Source organism: Phacochoerus africanus, chromosome 11 (genome assembly GCF_016906955.1).
Source record: "Phacochoerus africanus isolate WHEZ1 chromosome 11, ROS_Pafr_v1, whole genome shotgun sequence".
Taxonomy (NCBI): Eukaryota; Metazoa; Chordata; class Mammalia; order Artiodactyla; family Suidae; genus Phacochoerus; species Phacochoerus africanus.
In genome coordinates, this window is record NC_062554.1 from 132,802,122 (window position 1) to 132,822,263 (window position 20,142).

The 20,142-nt window shown below is 47.0% G+C and overlaps 1 long non-coding RNA gene across 9 annotated transcripts in view; it reads left to right on the forward strand.

Annotated features, from left to right (window-relative positions):
* Positions 1–20,142, forward strand: part of LOC125110792 (uncharacterized) — a 147,521-nt gene that overhangs the window by 119,746 nt on the left and 7,633 nt on the right. For 5 of the 9 annotated variants that reach the window (XR_007130720.1, XR_007130721.1, XR_007130723.1 and 2 more), the window contains one exon: positions 14,391–14,444. This is a non-coding gene — a long non-coding RNA (uncharacterized LOC125110792). Of the gene's footprint in view, positions 1–14,390; positions 14,445–17,863; positions 18,967–19,276; positions 19,343–20,142 lie in introns of those variants that run through there. The other 4 variants (XR_007130719.1, XR_007130717.1, XR_007130722.1 and 1 more) reach the window with 1 other exon arrangement.

The window sequence follows — 20,142 nt, forward strand, 5'->3', positions numbered from 1 at the left end:
TGTGAAGATGAGATAATTCTCGTAAAGTGCTAAGCTCATCCTTGGCCCTCAGTGTTCAGTAAATGTTGCACATATCATTAGAATCTGTATCCCCGAAGAAATATTTTTATAGGCTTTTTGGATGCTCTAGGCTTGAATTTCCCTGAGCAAATGGGGTGGGACTTGACCTCTTCAGGGATTTTTTTTCTCCCCCAGCCCCCGACCTTGGTAATTTTCAGCCATAAACATTTAGAATAAGCTCTGGTTTTACTCTTCATCAAACCCAAAGTGACAGTAAAATCAGACAATTTTTTTTTTTCCAGAAGAGAAATGAATCTCCTGAAGAGGGTGATTTTCCCCTTTTCTTTAAATGCTTCTAAACTCATGAGGGAGAAGCACAATTCACATTATCCATCAGAATGAAGCATCATTTAGCGCTGCTGTTTCATTGACTTTAAGATTGCCCTCTGAGCTATAGGCTTTTCTTTCTTTCTTCTTCTTCTTTTTTTTTTTTTAACTTTTCCAGAGCACAGTTAGCCTGGATATTTTTCTTTCGCTGGCCTCATTGCATTTGCATTTTTAAGCTTTCACTGTGGAGAGTAGGAGCAGTGGGAAGTGGTTCCAAGGAGGCGGCTATGATTTCACTGGACTCCGAGCTGAGCCGCCCGCCTGAAGCTTCTGAAGTTGAGTGTCAGCTTCCCTCAGCGTGGAAAGATATTACTTCATATTCGTGCACGCAGCTCGCTGCTCTGCTCTTGGTTTGATGGTCTCATTTAGCCCCGGGCATTCTCCAGTCATGATCTGTTCTCCCCCAATAAAATTAAATATCACCTTTCTCTCCCCCCCCCAGCACCCCCTTTTTCAATAAGATGTTTTCTTGTTTAGACTGAAGCTAGACAAGATGAGAAACTGAATTCTCTGATTGCTTTTATTGTTCTTTTTGGAGAAGGAGAGGACAGCAAAGAGGTAAAGAGGAGGAAAAGACACCTCTGGAAATCTGGACAGAAAGCTGTGCCAAGATCACAGATCGAGTGGGTTAAGATTCCGCAGCGAGGTCTGCAGAGAGACAGACCAGTGTAGAGAGGCATGGCACGTGCCCTGCGATGCTGTGGAGTGCGGGGCCGCCTGGGCAGCCTTCTCTCTGTGCTGAGTTCTGCGTTCACAAGTACACTCCAGTAACCCTGTAGTTAGGGACCAATGTCTGCAGTGAAGGCCACAGGCTTCTGTGTCCACGGGGTCCTGACACCTCCGAAGCCATTTCTGGAGGAGGCTGGGTCAGGTCCAGAAAGGGACAGGCAAGCAGCTCTTTTGTAAGATGCGCAAACATCAGGGAAGAGGCTCTCTAGCTTAAAAAGAGAAGGGAGCCTTTAATAACTCCATAGGCCTAAGCCACAGGCCTTGATTGATAGGATTCTTTTTTTTTTTTTTTTAAGATAGTTATTTTTTATTTATTATTTATGCACCTGCAGCATATGGAAGATCCCAAGCTAAGGGTCAGATCAGCTGCCAACCTATGCCACAGCAACACAGGATCTGAGCTGAGTCTGTGACCCACACCACAGCTCACAGCAACAAGGGATCTTTAACCCACTGAGTGAGGCCAGGGCTCGAACCCATGTCCTCATGGATACGGGTCGGGTTCGTTACCGCTGAGCCACGAGGGGGATGCCCTGATAGGATTCTTGAACAAAAACAAATCAGAACTCCTATGTTTTCTCAAATCTGGTTTACTGTCTAGGCAGACTTCGTACTGATGAGCTGTGTGCCTCAGGTTTCCAAGTGGGGTGTTTAGAACCTAGAACACAACCTGCTTGAAAATGGTCCTTTAACGGGGTGGTCCGGTTTTTTGGCCTGCTCACAAAAATCCGTTTAAGACCTACAGTTTTGCCTGAAATGTGTTGCTCAGAGTTTTCCTGGATGGGAACAGGCATCCACATGGTGAGGGAAGAGGAGGCAGAAGCGTGTCCATTCCTTTGTCCGGGTATTTGAGCCATGTTCTGGTGACATTTTGAATTAGACCTGGCATGTTTAGGCATCTGCCCCGTGTGCCACTTGTCCCCTGGTTTTCAGGGCCTCACGCTGCCCCCAAGGTGACCACATGTACCGCTGGCACGGATGGCAGAAGGAGGATCTTTATAACATTGTAATCAGCTGTATGCCAACGAAACTTAAAATGTGAGAAAAAAAATGGTACACCCCCAAGTGAGTAAGAGACAGGGCTTATGGGTTTGGAAAGGAAGAAAAATAAAAAGAAGATTCTTGCTCTGGGTAACAGGTGTGTAAGCCAGCAGAGGCTCTGCCTACTCAGATTCTGTGATCCGTGGGCAAAGTGGAGGAAAACAGGAATGAGAAACTGAGTTTGAGTCCTTTCTTGGTGATTTGGTATCCGGGGTTGGATACAGTTTCCTGTGCTATACAGTGGGACCTTGTTTTTATCTTTTCTAAATGTAATAGTTGCATCTGTTAACCTTCGACTCCCTGTCCAGGCCTCTCCCTTCCACCTCCTCCTTGGCAACCACAAGTCTGTTCTCTATGTCCATGGGCTCCTTCTGTTTTGCAGATAGGTTCATTTGTGCCGCATTTTAGATTCCATATGTAGTGATATCATACAGCATTTGTCCTTCTGACTTTCCTCACTTAGTATGAGAATCTCTAGTTGATTCACGATGTTGAAAATGACATTATTTTGTTCTTTTCTATGGCTGTGTAATATTCCTGTGTGTGTGTATGAATCGATTAAGAAGATGTGGTGTATATATATTTAGGAAATAACCTGAATGTCCATAAACACACACACACACACACACACACACACACACATATATATCTCCATCTGTTTATGGATATTTAGGTTATTTCCATGTATTGGCTATTGTGGATATGCTGCTATGAACAAAGGGGAGGGGTGCGTATATCTTTTTTTTAGTTCCCAGGCCAGGAGTCAAATTGGAGCTGCAGCTCCAGCCACAGCCACACAAGATCTGAGCTGCATCTGTGACTTAACACTGAGGCTTGTGGCAATGCAAGATCGTTAATCCACTGAGCAAGGCCAGGGATTGAACCCCATCCTCAGAACAATGTCAGATCCTTAACCTGCTGAACCACAACAGGAGCTCCTGTGTCTTTCTGAATTAGAGTTTGGTCTGGATATATTCCCAGGAGTGGGATTGTTGGATCACATGGCAATTCTTAGATTGTCCTAGTTCTTAAGAGCAACCTTCTAAAGAATCCAGATTTTCATATGAACTCTCCTGATTTTTAAATGATGGGAAGTAATTCATCATAAAACAAATAAGCAAAAATTTCTGCACCTGTCAGATAAAACCTGGTTCTGATTGGCCCACGAGCCTCTGATTTGTGATTTCCACTCTGTATTTGTTGGTTATCACGTGACAGTCTCTCAGTCATCCTCCCCCTTTCACCAAAGACACCCCATTCTCTCCCTGCATTGGAACTCCTCGCCTCATCCTGGCTTGGCCTAGTGTTTTGGGGGCACCCCCCCAATACTCTCACTTCCCCACTTTTGGATCCTCTCGCATGTAATGACCTTGAGTTCTGCTGTCCTTGAGCCATCCACATCACGTCCCCACTCTGGACCTTGTCATCTCCTAGGTCACATCCTAATGTCTGACCACACCTGCTCCTCTTCTGCCTCTTCTACTTAACAATTCACACTACTTCTAGCTTTTAACGTAGGGACCCCAGATCACTGCTGTCTCTCTCTCTCTCTCTCTCTGTTCTTTGTACCTGTAAGACCCTCCTCATTCCCGCTCCGGCTTCGTGTTCCTTCAGCCTTTGTCTAGACACCAGCATGGCTCCATGGCTTTCTTTCATACGTGGCTGGCAGAATCTCACCCCTGGACCTAAGAGGTACCAGCCTTCTCTACTGGTGTTGCTAAATGTTGGAGAGAAACCTGCCCAGATGTGCTGGTTAATTTTACCACGGCTTTGTAATTTGGATTCTGCTGGCTCTCCATTGCTGCCCTATGACCGTTTCGTGGTTCCTTGCCAGTTCTTTCTCTAGTTCTCTAGACTAGTTTTTTCATGGCATCTTCACTTTCCTCCTCTCCTCAAATATCTGACTTGCACAAGTTAGGCATGTGAGATTTCTTCCTATCTCACAGAGAAAGTAGAAACCAAAGATGGAGCACTCCCCTGCCTCCCGTAACTTACAGCCATCACACCTACAAATAGCTCCGATAACCTCCATGCCTCCCTCCTTCACTTCTCTTATAACGCAAGGAGGGCATCACCATCTAGGCTGGTCCTGCCGCTTGTCCTCTGGAGCGCTTTTCTCCCAGTGTCTAGCATCCTGGCTTGATCAGTGTTCCCTCTCTCTTCCCTCTACAGTCACCCTGTCCCTTTTCCTTTTGGCCTTTTCCTTTCAGCCCCTGAACATGTTCAAATCTTTCATCCTGAGTATCCAATTCCTTTCAGGCCCTGTGGTACCTTCCAGCCCTTACTTTCTCCATAAAGAGAGTATGTATCTGCTTCACTGCTTCTTTAGTTCCCATTCTCTATTCTACCTCCTGCAATCTGGCTCTTGCCCTTTTTACTCTCCTGAAACCGTTCTTGGCAAGGTCATCCACGACTACTTTATTGCCAAACCCAATGGAAACCTTGAAGCCATTATCTCCCTTGACCTGCCTATGGTGACTGACGCTTCAAGCTCATTTCCTGGGCCTCCGTGGGCACGTGCAGCAGCTGAATTCTTCTGCGTCTTCAGACTTCCCTGTAGGCTGTTCTTCTTCTGTTCACTCTTAAATATTAGAGAGGGTTCTCTCCTAGGTCCTCTTCTGGTCTTATTAGTCCAGGTTCCCAGGCCTGTCTCAGCATTCCGTGACTTATCTGGGGAGACTGAGAGGGACCAGTGGGAGTAGGATGCGCGTCTTGTGATGGGGAATAGTGGAGATGAAGTTAGCCAGGCACGACGGTACCAGAGATGAAGAGACTGACGTGCCAGAAAGGAAGTGTTTGACTTACTGAAGTTGGCGGCAGGTGAGCAAGCATTGGGTCTAGAGTGTCAGCACTGAGTGGTTTTAGAGGCTGGAATCTTCTCTCCTCTTTTATAACAAAGTGCTTGTCTGGTCTTTGTCCTGGGTTCCTGGGATGGAGCTTTGAAACCCTGGGGGTTTCCAAAATGATGGGAGTGTCTTTGTTATCCATGGTGAGCCCTTGGGACCACACTAGAGTTTATGCAAATGAAGTGATTCACGGTGAGGCCCTGGGTACTGTCGGGATTGGGGGGGTGACCGTGCTGGGAAGACAGCCATGTGACTAGAGTACCTGGGCTTTAAGCAACATGATAATGACCCAACCTTCAGGAGTGGAGGGGAGCTGGAGATTACGTTTAAACACATGGCCAGTGATTCCATGACGACTGTCTACAGAAGGAAACCCTGGTGAAAACTCTGGATGCTGAGGCTTGGTGGAGCTTGTGGGTTGGTGAACACACTGACGTATCAGCAGGGTGGTGCCTCCTGCTTCCATCAGGGAGGACACAGAACTTCACACTCAGGGCCCTGCCCGGCCTTGTCCGGTGCATCTTTTTATTTGTCTGGCCTGGGGAGTTGTCTTTTTTATGATAAAACGTTAATCATGCATAGAGCACTTTCCTGTGTTCTATGAGTCATTCTGAATATTTGAGCTTGAGGGAATTGCAGGAACCCTTGTCCTTGTAGCCATTTGGTCAGAGCAGGTGGCCTGGGGACCCTGGAACCTGTGGCTACTGTCTGAACTCAGGGCAGTCTTATTGGAGACCATGCTCTTTAAAAAAAAAAAAAAAAAAAAAAAAAATGGAGTATGGTTGACTTAACAATGTGGTGTTAATTTCAGGTGTACAGCAAAGTGAATCAAATACACATATATATATCTATATCTCCATTCTTCTTCCCATATAGGTTATTACAACTATTGAATAGATTTCCCTGTGCTGTACAGTAGGTTCTTGTTAATTATTTTATATAATAGTGTGTATATGCATTCCAATGCTCCCAATTTCCCCCACCCCCCACCCCGCCACTTTCCCCTATGGTAACTGTAAAATTGGTTTTGAAATCTGAGAGTTTGTTTTATAAATAAGTTCATTTGTGCCATTTTAAATTAGATTCCAGATATAAGGGATCTCATGATATTTGTCTGTCTTTCTTTTTTTCTAGCAGCCTGTGGCACATGGAAGTTCCTGGGATAGGGGCGAATCGTAATTGCACCTGTGGCTCTACACCACAGCCACAGCAACACCAGATCTAAACTGCATTTGCAACCTATGCTGCAGCTTGCGGCAACAATGGATCCTTAATCCACTGAGCAAGGCCAGGGATCAAACCCGCATCCTCAGGGAGACTATGTTAGATTCTTTTTTTTTTTTGTCTTTTTGCCTTTTCTAGGGCCGCTTCCCGCGGCATACGGAGGTTGCCAGGCTATAGGGGTCGAATAGGAGCTGTAGCCGCCAGCCTACACCACAGCCACAGCAAGGCGGGATCCGAGCTGTGTCTATAACCTTCACCACAGCTCACGGCAACGCCGGATCCTTAACCCACCGAGCAAGGCCAGGGACCGAACCCACAAGCTCATGGTTCCTAGTTGGATTCCTTAACCCCTGTGCCATGACGGCAACTCTGACTATGTTAGGTTCTTAACCCACTGAGCCACATGGGAACTCCCTGATATCTGTCTTTCTCTGTCTGACTTACCTTCGCTCACTCTCTGGGTGCATCCATCCATGTTGCTGCAAATAACATTGCTTTATTGGAGGCTGCGCCCGTAACTGGTGACGTCTGCGCTAACTGTGGGTAGTCGAGTCAGAATTGCCTTCCCACATTGTTCCTGCCCAGGAGAGACTGCGTGGACTCAGTGAGGGACCGAGTGCCCTCTCCCTAAGAGAGATGTGGTTACAGAACCAGAGGAACATAGAGAGCTGTCAGACACAGGTGGTTGGAGGCAGAACTGACTTTACTTAGAAACAGTGTCTCTAGGTTCTTAGGTGGGATGGTGATAAAGAGATTTTTTTTTTTTTTTAAAGGCAGAAAAATGGTTCCCTTTTAGCCTGGTCATATCTTACTTTCACAATTTGTGTGCTTTTGAGTTCTTGGGTCTGTCCCTCAAAAATTCACAAATCCTATATATTTCTATAGGCTAAAAAAATGATTTTTTCTTTTGTCCTCTAGCAAGGGCAGAGAGCAACCCTTGGGGACAATAATGACGCCATTTGTGCTGTGCTCTCTTGTAGTTAAAAGTGTGTCAGCCAATTTGACCCCCAGTGGGATTTATGGTGGCTCAGATCTCTGTTGGAGAAATGAGTTTGGGGTCATAGACAGGAGGAAAAAGTTCTCAGGCTTGGAACATATTATCTTAGTGAAATGTGGAGAAAATTCACTCGAGGCTTTTTTTCTCTTTTTAGCTATAAAATCTGACTGTCCACATGCTGTTACCCTTGCGTACACTTTGCTCTCACTGGGCTCCCTTGCCTGGGATGTCGGGCGCTTCCATCCGTTAAAAGCTTTCCTGATGTGCTCATCTCCTACCCTGAGCCTGGTGGCCCGGCCAGCTCCTTACAAACCCTCACTCTGTTCCCCTCTCCCACTTTGGCACGTCGGAAGTGTCTCTGTTTTCTAGATGAAGACACGGTGGCTTATTGATGATCTTGAATCATTCTGTCAATGGTATCTGCTTAGAGTGCCGTGGAGACTGGACCCCCGGTCTCCCCAACTCCACTCTAGAGTGACTTCTTTTCTTTTCTTTTTTTTTTTTAATGCTTATGAAGGACTCACTTTATGAAGTCACCATGATAGGTAACACAGAGAATACAAATATGACACTTATTCCCTTTAACATAATGCCCTTGAGAACATCAGAGTATCAATGATAAACACAATTTTCTTTGGCCCTGAATCTCCATCCGTGGTGTTCGATGACCCAAGAACCTATAAAACAACATTCAAATACAATTTGGTCCCTGTCATTTACTTATCCATTGCTTCTTGTTGTTACCATCCTTGGTTGCTGTATAGCAAGTAATTGCCTATAGTTGGTGTCATCAGTTTTTGATTCCTCTCTTTCTTCCACTCAAATCAGCCAACCAATAAAGGGACTCTTAAGGATGGAGCGTGCCCTGAACTTGGAGCTGGAGAAAAAAGAATGATTAAGGCTCTGTTCTTATTCCTCTAAGGATCTTGTAGTCACATCAGAGAAATGAAGCGGTATGTTCTTGGTTTGGGGCAAGAGTTGGTAGAATGAAGATTTTAGTTGCATATATAGCCTGTAGTTAAGGCTAAAAAGATAGCCATGGAGAGTCTTCAGCAGCAGCTTAATTTAGAAGCAGATTGCCTTTGCTTCTTGAGCATTCAAGTGATCATTGCTCATGCTTAACTTTGAATCTTCTTGTCTTTCCTTTGTAAGCCAGATTCCAGATTCCAGATGTCCAAGCCAGATTCCACCCAGACTTCTCCAAGGAGATGGAAGACAGTATTGTTTTTCTGTTTTTTTTTTTTTTTTTTTAAATGGCCACACCCATGGCATACGGAAGTTTCCATGCCAGAGACGGAATCTGAGCCAGTCAGATCCTTTAACCCACTGTGCTGGGCCGGGGATCAAACCCTCGCCTTCACAGCGACTGGAGTGTTTTTAAAATTTCCAGAGCCAGTAGACAAGAAAGTCATGTTTATTGACATTTACTACCTTCAGAAAATTCATACACTTAAAAAGCATTTTAAGCCTTTTAGAGATCAGAATGCAGACGCTCTGTGTTCAGCTTCCCTAAGGTCTTATAGCTTTTAATAATGAATCCGTGATTCAAGCTGACTCTAAGGAAATACTGGTTTCCCACCTCGAGGTTGCCCTTTCTGCATTTTGCATGGATATAAAACTGGATAGTAGTCATAGCCCATCAATGGCACTTTTAATTTTTCTAATTGTTTTCTACTGTTCTGTTCTCAGTGAATGTAAAAGTCCCAGCTTTATAAGGCAGGGACTTGTGTGCCCATTTGATTGAGAAGACTGACCTGAATGCATGGTGTTTAGCAACTTGCAAGAGCCACTAAACTCCTAAGAGAAGAACACAAGGCTTCCAACCCTACCCACCAACTTTTAAGAGGATCTCTTCTTTCTTTTTTTACGTTAGAAATGTTATAGTTTTGCATTTTTTAACTCAATGAATTTTATTACGTTTGTGGTTGTGCAGTGACCGTCACAACCCGATTGCTTAGCATTTCCGTCCCAAACCCCAGCCCATCTCCCCCACCCCCCTTCCTGTTTCAATTAAAGATGGGAAAAAAAAAGAACTTGAAAATGTACAGGAGCCAATCACTAGACACGTTTTATTTACTTATGATAACACGTGTTCAAGTCAAGGGTGGTTGGCCGTGTTTTATAGCTGAAAACTGAGGCTCAGAGAGGTTATGCAGCAGTCCCTGAGTCACACAGCAAGAGGCAGGCCTGCTCTTTTCATCCCGGCACGCTGTCCCACGTGGCCAGCCTTTTTTACAGGACCTTTCAGTTGAACATGTTTAAAAACAAAACAAAAACATGTTCAAATCTAACTCAGGTAAAATGAAAAAAAGAGAAAAGAAATCGAACCTTCTATTAGTCGCATATACCCTCGCCAGTATCTCGCCTCTCACCTGCCCTTTCAGTCGGGCCTCTTCACAGATGAATCTGCTTCCCTGGTTTTCTTCTCCAAGTTCACTGTCATCATGTTTCTCCCTTGGCCCATGTGCCTGGTTCTTACCAACCTGTTAGTGATCACCTCATTGTTAGCTGGCCTTTTGTACGTATTTCCTTTGCTTGTTTCCAGCCTTTGACACTCACCCCCGTTTCTGAAAACCATCTTCCCTTGGTTTCTGGACCACGGATCTCCTTGTTTCTCCTCTTTGTGATTGAGCCTTTGTGCCCTGGTTCTCGTCATTAGCCCTGAAGTGTCTGTGTGCCCCCAGAGCTCTGTCCTCAGCCCTCTGCTTGTTCTCCACTTATCTAACTAATGGTTGTTACTTGTTTATTTATTTATTTATGTCTGTCTGTCTCTCTCTCTCTTTTTTTTTTTGGCCTTTTCTAGGGCCGCACCTACGGCATATGAAGGTTCCCAGGCTAGGGGTCTAATCAAAGCTGTAGCCACCGGCCTTCGCCACAGCCACAGCAATGCGGGATCTGAGCCAAGTCTGCAACCTACACCATAGCTCACGGCAACACCGGATCCTTAACCCACTAAGCGAGGCCAGGGATCAAACCTGCAATCTCGTGGTTCCTAGTCGGATTTGTTAGCCACTGAGCCACGATGGGAACTCCTAATGGTTGTTACTTGTTTATCACGTGTCAGGCCCTGAGCTGGGAGCCGGGGATCAGAGACAAGGGAGTGGCCACCCAGTGGTCTGAACTGTGAGACACTCATTGCATGTCGGTCCCTCTCTGCTCCCAGCTCTGCTCTGCACAACTGCTGTGGTCCCTGGATCCCATTAAACTCTCTCTTTTTTTTTTTTCTTTTCCATTTTTGGCCACTTCATGGCATTTGGAATTTCTGGAACAGGGATCAGATCCAAGCTTCACTTGGATGAAACGCTGGATCCTTTATCCCATTGAACCTGGGTCCTGGTGCTGCAGAGCTGCCACTGATCCCACTGTGCCACAGCAGGAGCTCCTCACTGAGCTCTCTTTTGCTTCGGGGCTTTTGCAGGGGTAGTTCCCTCTGCTGGGAATGTTCTCTTTGTCCCTGTGTTTGCTTAACTCTTGCTTATCTTTCAGGACGTTGTTAGGGCATCATCTCCTCCAAGAAGGCTTTTGTGACTCACCCAGAGTCGTCCAAGAGCTGCCTCTGAGTTCAAGTTCATCACAGAACTACACACAGAATAGCTGCACCCACCTCTATTCTGTCCACTCCCTGATGGCAGGAGCCAGCTCTTCGCCACCTTCGTATCCCCAGCACCTAACACAGTCCTTGATGTGTATGAATGAAGGCATATGAAAGGAAAGAACAAATCAAATGCACCAGGACTGGCCCCTGCCCTTTTCCAGCCTGGCCCCTGACTCTTCTCCACCTGCACCACTTCCTGTAGTCTGTGTTTATCCACCTGGACTACACAGGAAATTCACCTGCAGGGGAAAAAAAAAATGACAGGCCTGGGTCCGACCCCAATTCTATTGAATTAGAGTATCTAGTGGTGGGACCTGGGGGTCTGCATTGTTTACTTACTCCCCCCATCAGGTGTTTCTAATGAACAGGAAATAATCATGAGTCAGATCTGTCTTGGTATCTCAGCACCTGGCATGGCGGTTTGCACATAGTAGGCATTCCATTTCTAGAATAATTTAGATTTCTAGAAGAATTGCATAGATGCCTAAAAACCTGGCTTTTGCATATTCAGATTTAAGCCAGCTGTTTCCACGCTCCAGCAGCCTCCTGTAGAAAGCCAGTGCTCCAGGAAGGATGCGGCTCCCGTACTGTACTACTTAGTTTTCAGTCCCTTTTTACAAAAGAAAAGGTTCAAAGCCTAAACGAGTTGTTGGTTTATGTAACTAAGTGACACATAGTTTTTGTTTTAACCTCCAGAAAAACGGTAGTCAAGTAGGTGGGGTTTGGCTGGGAAAGAAACAGATGAAAATCACTGGCTTTCATTATATAAGAATTTAGAAGATTTGCCATGGTTTCTGGTAAATGCTGGCAAAAGTTCGTTTTGCCCCAGGCTCTGTAAAACCACTAACCTGCTTCCTTTCTAATGTTTCTGGCATTTTTCTTTGGCAAAAGCACGTGGCCAAGTCTGTCGGGGCTGGAGCAGGGAAGGGACAGAGTGAGTGCCGGGGAGGGGTGACAGCACACAGCTCTCTTTGCCCTGTATCCTCAGGTCACCTCTCCACCAACAAACTCTTTGAAAGTGATTTGAAGTCTCTGATTCTACTGTGTTGTGAGGGTGACCACGTGGAGACTCCCCCCACTTCCCATTGCCATCCCACCCCCAGGTTCATAGGACAGAGTTCAGGTATTGGGGGGCTTGGTCAAGGTCATTGACTGGCTGCAACAGCTGCCACAAGTGCCAGACATTCTCTCGGGAAGGCTCACAACCATGCATTTATTGAAGCATCACAGACACGCTGTGAGGGAGAAGTTGTTATCCCCGTTTTCATAGATGACAAAACAGAGGCTCAGAGAAGTTCAGTGACAGTGTCCAGCTACCAAGTGGCTCGTGCTGTGTTATTATAAACCTCCTGCCTTTCCATCTAGCACTCATTCCACTACCAGGAAGGTGACCTACTCAGGCTGGGCCGAGGCAGCAGGGCACAGACTGGCCAGGAGATGGTTCTTGGTGTGGACCAACAAGGCATGAGGGGCAGCACTGGAGCAGAGAGGCAGAGGGTTTTGAAGTGTTTAGATTGGCTGAAGAGGTGGCAAAAGCTTGGCATCGACTCTGCTGGGCAAAGACGTGAGGGCAGGCTCCCGGGCACCACTGCTGCCTCATTCCATTCCTGGAGTTTTGGCACAGACGTCCAAGGCATCTTCCTTCTCCTTGGAGTTTGGGGAAAACTTAGTAAACAGGCACATAAAACTATCCGAATTTGTCATTATAATCCCATAAAAGGTTAAGAAACAATTGGCTGATGAGAAGAGAGGAATCAAGTGACTTCTTGGTAGAGCTTGGTGTAGCTGGCTTGTTTACTGCTGGCTTCTTATTTATCGGTGTCCTGTCTTCCATTTGTCAGGCTATAACGATAGCAGCTTTTATGAGTAAGCAGTTTTTTTTTAATGAACTTGTTCCAAATGTGTATTCTGTTCTTGGAACTCTCTGTGCTCTGAAGCAGCTTTATAATTATTGCCTCTGGTGGAATAGCCAGGCTCTATCTGGCTTTTATGTAAGCAATTTCGCTTGGTCTGCCTCTTCCTCTTTTAGCTTCAAATAAGGAAGATGTAGGGATAGAAAATATAATAATGATAGCTTTTTTTTTTTTTTAAGAGCGCTTATTATATGCTAGGCATCGTTCCGGATGTTACATTCATCTTTTAATTTTACTCTAACATTGCTTGGGTCTCAGGTATTTTTGGAGCCCCCATTTTACAGATGAGGAAACTGGCTTGGAGACGTTGAAAACATGTTTGAAGTTACTCAGATACCAAGTGGTAGAGACAAGATCTGAACATACCTCCGTCCGATGGCCTGTCTGGACTCTGCCTCCGTGTGGGGTGGGCTGTTGATGCCCGTGTGTACCAAGGTGGAGCTGGGGGTGGCAGGTGGACCTTTGGACACTCAGTGATGCTGGGGAGTCATTCGCCATGTTGGCCCATGCGAAAGATGTTGCAGCTCGGTGCTGATGGCCCTGTAATTACAGCTAATTTTCTGGTCTTTTGCTTTTATAAAGGAAAATAGAAGAGTTTAGAGAGCTCCCTACACTTATCGCAGCCTCTAGAAATGCTGTCTTCTGCTTGGTGAATGGCTGCACCATTTATCCCAAAGCTCCAAAAAGGTTCCTGTCATCCATCAATGGAACTCTATTTTGTGACAGGGACTGTTACCATCTTATTTGAAACCCTAATCCTGCCTGACCAGCCGAGGCTGTTAAAGGGCCCACTTCCTCTCCATCCTGCACGCTGCTCCCAGGGGACAAGAACCAAGTGCTCTTCCATCACCTCTTGAGCGATGTTGGCCATGCAAGCCCAGCTGCAGGGTGAATTACAGCTCTGCTCCAGCCCTTTCTCACTCTGGGACTTTGACTCCGTCGTATAACCTCTCTGAGCTTCTGTTTCCTGATCAGTAAGATGGGGATAATAAAAAGAATGTCTGCTGCACGGGTTTGTCGTGGGGATTAAATGAAATGATGCATGTCAAATGATTGGCGCGATAAATTTTGGCACTGTCATTCTCTCAGCTTGTATCTAAACCCTGCAATTAAGGATTAGGACCTCTAGCAAATCGTTCCCAGTATCTTGCCTTTTGGCAACAAATGTGCCCAGAGCGCCAGGAGCCAGGCGATCTCTAAGACCCTGCTTCTCAATGCGTGGTTATTTCCAATAGCTCTCTGTGGGGTGAACATGTACAATGAGCAAAATTTGCTTCGGAGAAAGCCTCTCTCCTTTACTCTCCCTGCCTCCTTGTTGCAAAGGCTTCCTTTTTTCACATCTGGGACCCTCGTGCTGACCTTGGGCTCCTCAAAGCTCCTCGCTGGAGCACCAAGGCACCTGGACCCTTATGTCTTGATGAAGACGGAGCCAGGCCCTTTTACAAGGACAGGGAAATTTGCTCGGTCTGAGCCAGGAGTGGATTTGTTTCCCTCCAATTAGTTGGAAAATCGAACTTGATCTATGAAGAAGACAGATTTATAGCCTGAGCTGATATATGACGGCCCTCGCCTGGTTATAATAAAAGATGACATCACTCCAGTGGGGGCGTGGGTGGACACTGGGCGGGTTACTAATGATTCTTCCCTCTGATTTTCAGGACCTGAGCGAAGCCAGCCAGGATGATCAAAGAGCCCTTCATAGTGGCTCAAAGGTAATTTGGGGAGCTGGAGAGGAAGACGTTTGAAGTGCTCATGTTTCCTTTGTTTTCCATTCCACCCCCTTGCAGGGGCCCTGGTGATGCTCCTCTCTGTGCAGCAGGTGCGTCTCCTCTGGCTCATTCCCCACGGGAGTCTGGGTAGCGTGCCAGTCCTCGGGACGGATGGCGGCCAACACGGCCTTGCCACCCCGTATCTACAAAGGCTGTTTCTCCCCTTTGCTTGTGAGCTTTCCTTTCTCTGCCTCTTTAGCTGTTGATTTACTTTTGTTCTGTTTTGCTGCACTCTCCTTAGTGCTTCTGCCTTCTGCCGTCTCCCCGGATGGCGTCCCGTGCTCCTCCTCTCCCTTCATCTTCCTTCCGCATCCTCTTTGCCGCCGTACCGTGTTCGCTGCCTTATTTGCTTCCTTTCCTTTCATGGTCTTGTGTTTGATGCTCCTCTTTGCCTCCTTTCCTCGCTCTGATTCTGGCTCCTAATATCTTGAAAGAGCGTTGGATAATGTGTGCCTGACCCTGCCTGACCTCGGGTGAGTGAGTCTCCCCAGGCAGCTTTTGATGTGGTCTGTGTGTGATTGACGAAAGCTGCTCAATTTGCTCTTCAAAGCTGTGTTTACGGAGAGTTTGGATGCATCTCCTCGGGATTTCCTCTTCTTCTCTCCAGAAACACGTCTAAAGGATAGGACGAAACCACACCCCTTGTCAAGTGTTCATCGTCCGCCTGGATCCCGGATCCCGGATCCCGGATCCCGTAATGCTCGTGAGAGAAGGATCCCACTGTCCCGCCCACCTTTTCTTCTTGAACTGTCGTTATCCCTTGAGTCCTCACGTCAGAGCTTTTCATCCACCAAGAAAGTTCACTTTGAGTACAACGCGTTTGCCCCCCAAAGAAACACTTAGATTTGGACACTGAGTTATAAAATAGAGGACAAATGCCATCAGTGTTACTACCAGAATCTAAGCACATTAAGTGTCCTCCCTACTTAGAATATGGTCAAGAACTAAGCAAAGCAGTTGTCTCCAGCTTTGCATTCTAGAAAGAGCAGTAGGTCACGTTCTTTCCGATGCTGATTACTCTGGATCCCCAAAGCACATGAGACGATGAGGTGTATTTTTCATAGGGTTCAGGTTTCTTGTAGTGCTGTTTCTGTTTTTCAACCCAGGAAGAGGATTCTCCCACCTGCCTCAGAAGGCTTACACATTCAGCTGCTTAAGGAAAGAGGGATGAGCAAAATGTTAGTAGGAGACATCCAGCTGGTAGATGCTCTGATTCTGAGAATCTAATACTTTAGGTGCGATGAATACAGTGCGTTAGAAAGATCACTGAGTTTTGTGCTAGAATACCTGTGTTTACATGTAGATTTGGACAATTATTAGTTGAATGATCATCAGTAAAATTTTAATTTTTTCCCAGTCTTTTTTAAACAGTTTTGTATATGTATGTGTATGTGTTTTTTTGGTTTTGTTTTGTTTTGTCTTTTTCAGGGCCGCACCCATGGCATAATGGAGATTCCCAGGCTAGGGTTCGAATTGGAGTTGCAGCCACTGGCCTATACTACAGTAATAGCAACGCCAGATCCGAGCTGCATCTGCGACCTACACCACAGCTCACAGCAACACCGGGTCCTTGACCCACCAGAGCGAGGCCAGGGATTGAACCTGCGTCCGCATGGTTACTAGTCAGATTGGTTTCTGCTGAGCCACAACAGGAACTCCTGAACAGCTTTTTGAGGAATAGTTTATATACCATAAAAAGTCAGCCACTGTAAGTGTACAGCTCAGTGATTTTTCGTAAATTTGTGAAGCCATCACCACAAGGAAATTTTATAACATTTTTGTTAAATCTTTTAACCTCTCTCCATTTTTTCCCCCTTCATCTTAACACGGGACTCACACGGTGCCTTGATCACAAACACGGCCGCAATCCTAATCCTTCCATTCTTTGCGTCATGACTTTGTTGCTGCTTCCACTGAGAGGTAGGACTGCTCTCTCCAGCCCCCGGGTCTGGGGCTGGCCTTGTGACTGAGAAAAAGTCAAAGTGTGGCTGCAGCGAAGGTACACCCGGTTCTGAGCCTAAACCTCAGATGACTCTGCATATGCTTCTGCTTGCTCTTTTGAAGCTCTGCCGTCTTCACCACGAGTAGAAGAAGGTTGGGCCAGTGGGCTGGGAAATGGAAAATCATGTAGGGAGAGGCCCCAGTCATTCTTGCCACCCCCACTTAGGCCATCTCAGATCAGCCTCCCCCAGCTGCCCTCCCCCTAACCACCCCAGAGACTGACCCAGTGCAGCCAGCCAGGACTAGCAGCTCTGGCAAGCCACCCTGGGGACCCACAAGATGCGCTAGAAGGAAGGTGAGTGAAGCTACTGAGCTTTAGGATATTGTGATTTCTAATAAGAATATGTATTGGGTCTTAGACCCATTCCTGGTGCAGAGCTCCTAAAACCACTGGAATTTCCTAAGTATAAAGAGCTACAAAGGTGTCTCTTGTTATGTTAATAAAGTGACTTTTGCAAAGCTGGAAGGATGTGGGCTGATTGACAGTGGAGCCAACCACAGATTAGAGGGTTGGACCTTTCAGTCCCACCCCCTGACCTCTGGGGAGGAGGGTGGGCCAGAGGTCGAACCAGTTGCTAATAGCCAATGATTCAATCGAAAGGACGGGTTCAGAAGGCTTCCAGTTGGTGAACACTTGGCATTGTGGGGGAGAGGCGCTCCTGGAGAGGGCATGGGAGTCTGCCCCCCTTCCCCGTGCCTTGCCTTAGGCATCTCTTCCCTCTGGCTATGCCTGAGTTATATCCTTTTATAATAAACTAGTGGTCTAGCAAGCAAAATGTTTCTCTGAGTTCTGTGAGCCACTCTGGCAAGTTAATTAAAACCCAAGGAGGGGGTGGCGGGAACCTTTGGTTTGTAGCCAGGCCGTCAGAAGTAGAGGCAACAACCTGAGCTTGTGATGGACGTCTCAAGTGGGGAGCAGTCTGGAGGGACCGAGCACTCTTGTGGGATGCGATGCTGTCTCCAGGTAGAGAGTGTCATCAGTGCGTTGAATGGGAGGACACCCAGCTGGTGCTGAGAGTTGCTTGGTTGGTGTGGGGAACCCCTCACACATTGGAATTGGAGTCAGATTTTTAGGGTGGTTTGTGGTGATAAGTAACTGACAGGTGGTCATGAGCATCAGCTTTTGGGGGGTGTCTTTTTTGGGGGGCTGTACCCATAGCACATGGAGGTTCCCAGGCTCAGGGTTGAATTGTAGTTGCAGCTGTTGGCATATGCCACAGCCAGAGCAATGCCAGATCCCAGCCATGTCTGACCTACACCACAGCTCATGGCAACACCGGATCCTTAACCCACTGAGTGAGGCCAGGGATTGAACCTGCATTCTCATGGACACTAGTCAGCCATTCATTACTGCTCAGCCACAACAGGAACTCTGAGAATCAATTTTTTAAAAGCTATGAAAACATCTATCCCTCTGCCTATTACGTTGGAGGCTCTCACTAAATTAAGAACAATATTCAATTTAACAAACATTTACAGAGGCCCTTGCATGTGAAAAGGGGTATGTTGGGTGTTGTGAGGGATGCAGAATTGAAAATAGACATGATACAAACCTCTGGGGAGTCAGTTCCAGTGAGAAGAACAGACACCCAAGCAGCTATAGTGTAGGACTTTTTCTCTACGTAACATTTATGCCTAAGTGGTTTCTCCACTGTCTGCAAATAATCACGTTCTCCTTTTCTTGGTATTTCACATTGTTTGAAAATGTGTTCAGGGGATATGGTTTATTAAAAAAATCCCCAAACAGCACATGGACCAAAATTAGGTTTTATTGGTGTGTCCAAGACATGTTTGCATTTATAGGAAATAGTCTCCGTGGAAGCTCGGCCATGTGAATTGTTTTATGTAGCTAAAGAACTTGAAAAGCAGACAGGAAGTCAGAGCCAGGATGGGGAGGAGAATGGAAAAAGTCTTAATTTCTGAAATGACCAGGAGTTTTCATTCTGAGAGTAGAACCCTGTCCTGGCAGATGGTTTTTGCTTACCTCTGAAATATCCTTGAGGTTTGGAGGGCTGGGATCGGAGTGGAGAGGGCAGGAGGAAGGAGCTGGGGTTGGCAGACAGGGTCTTTGCAACCCAGGATCTGGTGACTGGTTGGGCTCAAGTGGATTCTCTGAATCCATACTCCCCAGGCAGCAGGCAGTTGAGTAGTCTGACAGCACAGAGAGCGCCGTACAAAGAACCCTGTCTTGGGAGCTGGGGCCCCAGTTCTGGTGCTAACTCTGACCTGAAAGAACCTTTGCTGTGTGCTCAAGCATGAGTTACTTTCCTTTCCTGGGGGTTGACCCAGGAGATTCTAAAGTCCCTTCCAGGTCAAAGAGTCTGAACTTCAGGTCTAATCCATCCCCTAAGTTGAAGGAGGAGCTTCAAATCAGAACCAACCAAGACAGATGGAAAGGCCTCTGACAACATGCATGGACCTTTGGAACGGAGGCTGTTCAGAAAGTCAGAATGGAGGTCAGCGGGTGAGTCCTGCAGGTCTGGGAAGCCTCCCTACTTCTGCCCTGACCGTAGTGAGTTCTGACCCGGCCTGGCCGCAAGGACTCCAAGGTCTTGGATGCTGACCGCTGGGTGAGCTGTTGAGGGGCCTCCCCCCTTTCCTCCTAGAGCAAGGGGTGTCAAAGGTGTTTCTTCAGTGCACTTGAGCTCTAAGAAGAAGCTGTTTCTAAGAATAAATATTCCTAGCAGTCTGGGGAGGTGGAGGGGAGAGAAAGTGGTCTTTTTCCCAAGCAATGGAAATAGAAGAAACTCAGAGTAAAGATCTCTTTGCTGCAGGTAACTCCTGGAAGCTGGGATGATGAAAGTGGCACTTTCCGCGCTCGTTGGGGCCTCTTTTCGAAGGTGACTGTCTCTCTTCGGGGATAACTGGGCAATGTGGTGGGGAGACACAATCCTTGTCACCTCTTCCAAAAGACCCGAGGAAATGATACAGGGAAGGAAGCTGCAGATGTGTCTGCCCGTGTCTGAACCACCAGGAAGTGACCTCTCTCTCTTGCTGTGAAGAAGGGATTCCCGACTTCAAGCCTTCAAACTGGGTTCACTGCAGCCGTGCTGTCCACTGTGAAGTGGTTTGGCTTCCCACCAGGAGAGGGCCTCTGAGAGGCTGGAGGTTCCTATCTCCCCTGAGTAGAGTGGCAGTAAGGGGGGCTGTGGACTGACAGGTGTGAGGGATGCAAGACCACTGCCAGGCAGGGCCACCGCCAGAGAAGCCTCGGCATCAAATGTGAAACGTGATTACGTTTACATTCGGATCCTGTTTCACGCCTCCCCCTCCGAAAGAAAACAGTGCAGACAGCGTCCTTCAGGTCACTGTCCTTTTCTCATGACCTCATTCTCCTGTTTGCACCTTCCTCTGTCTTCTTTTAGCTCCATCCACTCCCATGTCTAGGACCATTGGATCTAAGCTTGGGCCCTCACTACCCATTGCCCAAACGTAGGGGCATAAAACAACCATTACGTTCTGCTCGTGGATGCTGTGGGCCAGGGGTTCACATGGGCGGGAATGGCTTAGCTCTGCTCCGCAGGGTCCGAAGCCTCAGCTGGGAGGACTCAAAGGCTGGGGGCTGGGATCCTCAGGGGCTCATCCAGTCGCAAGGCTGAGCTGTGATCCTGGCGGGGCGCCGGGACCTCCCGTGTGGCTG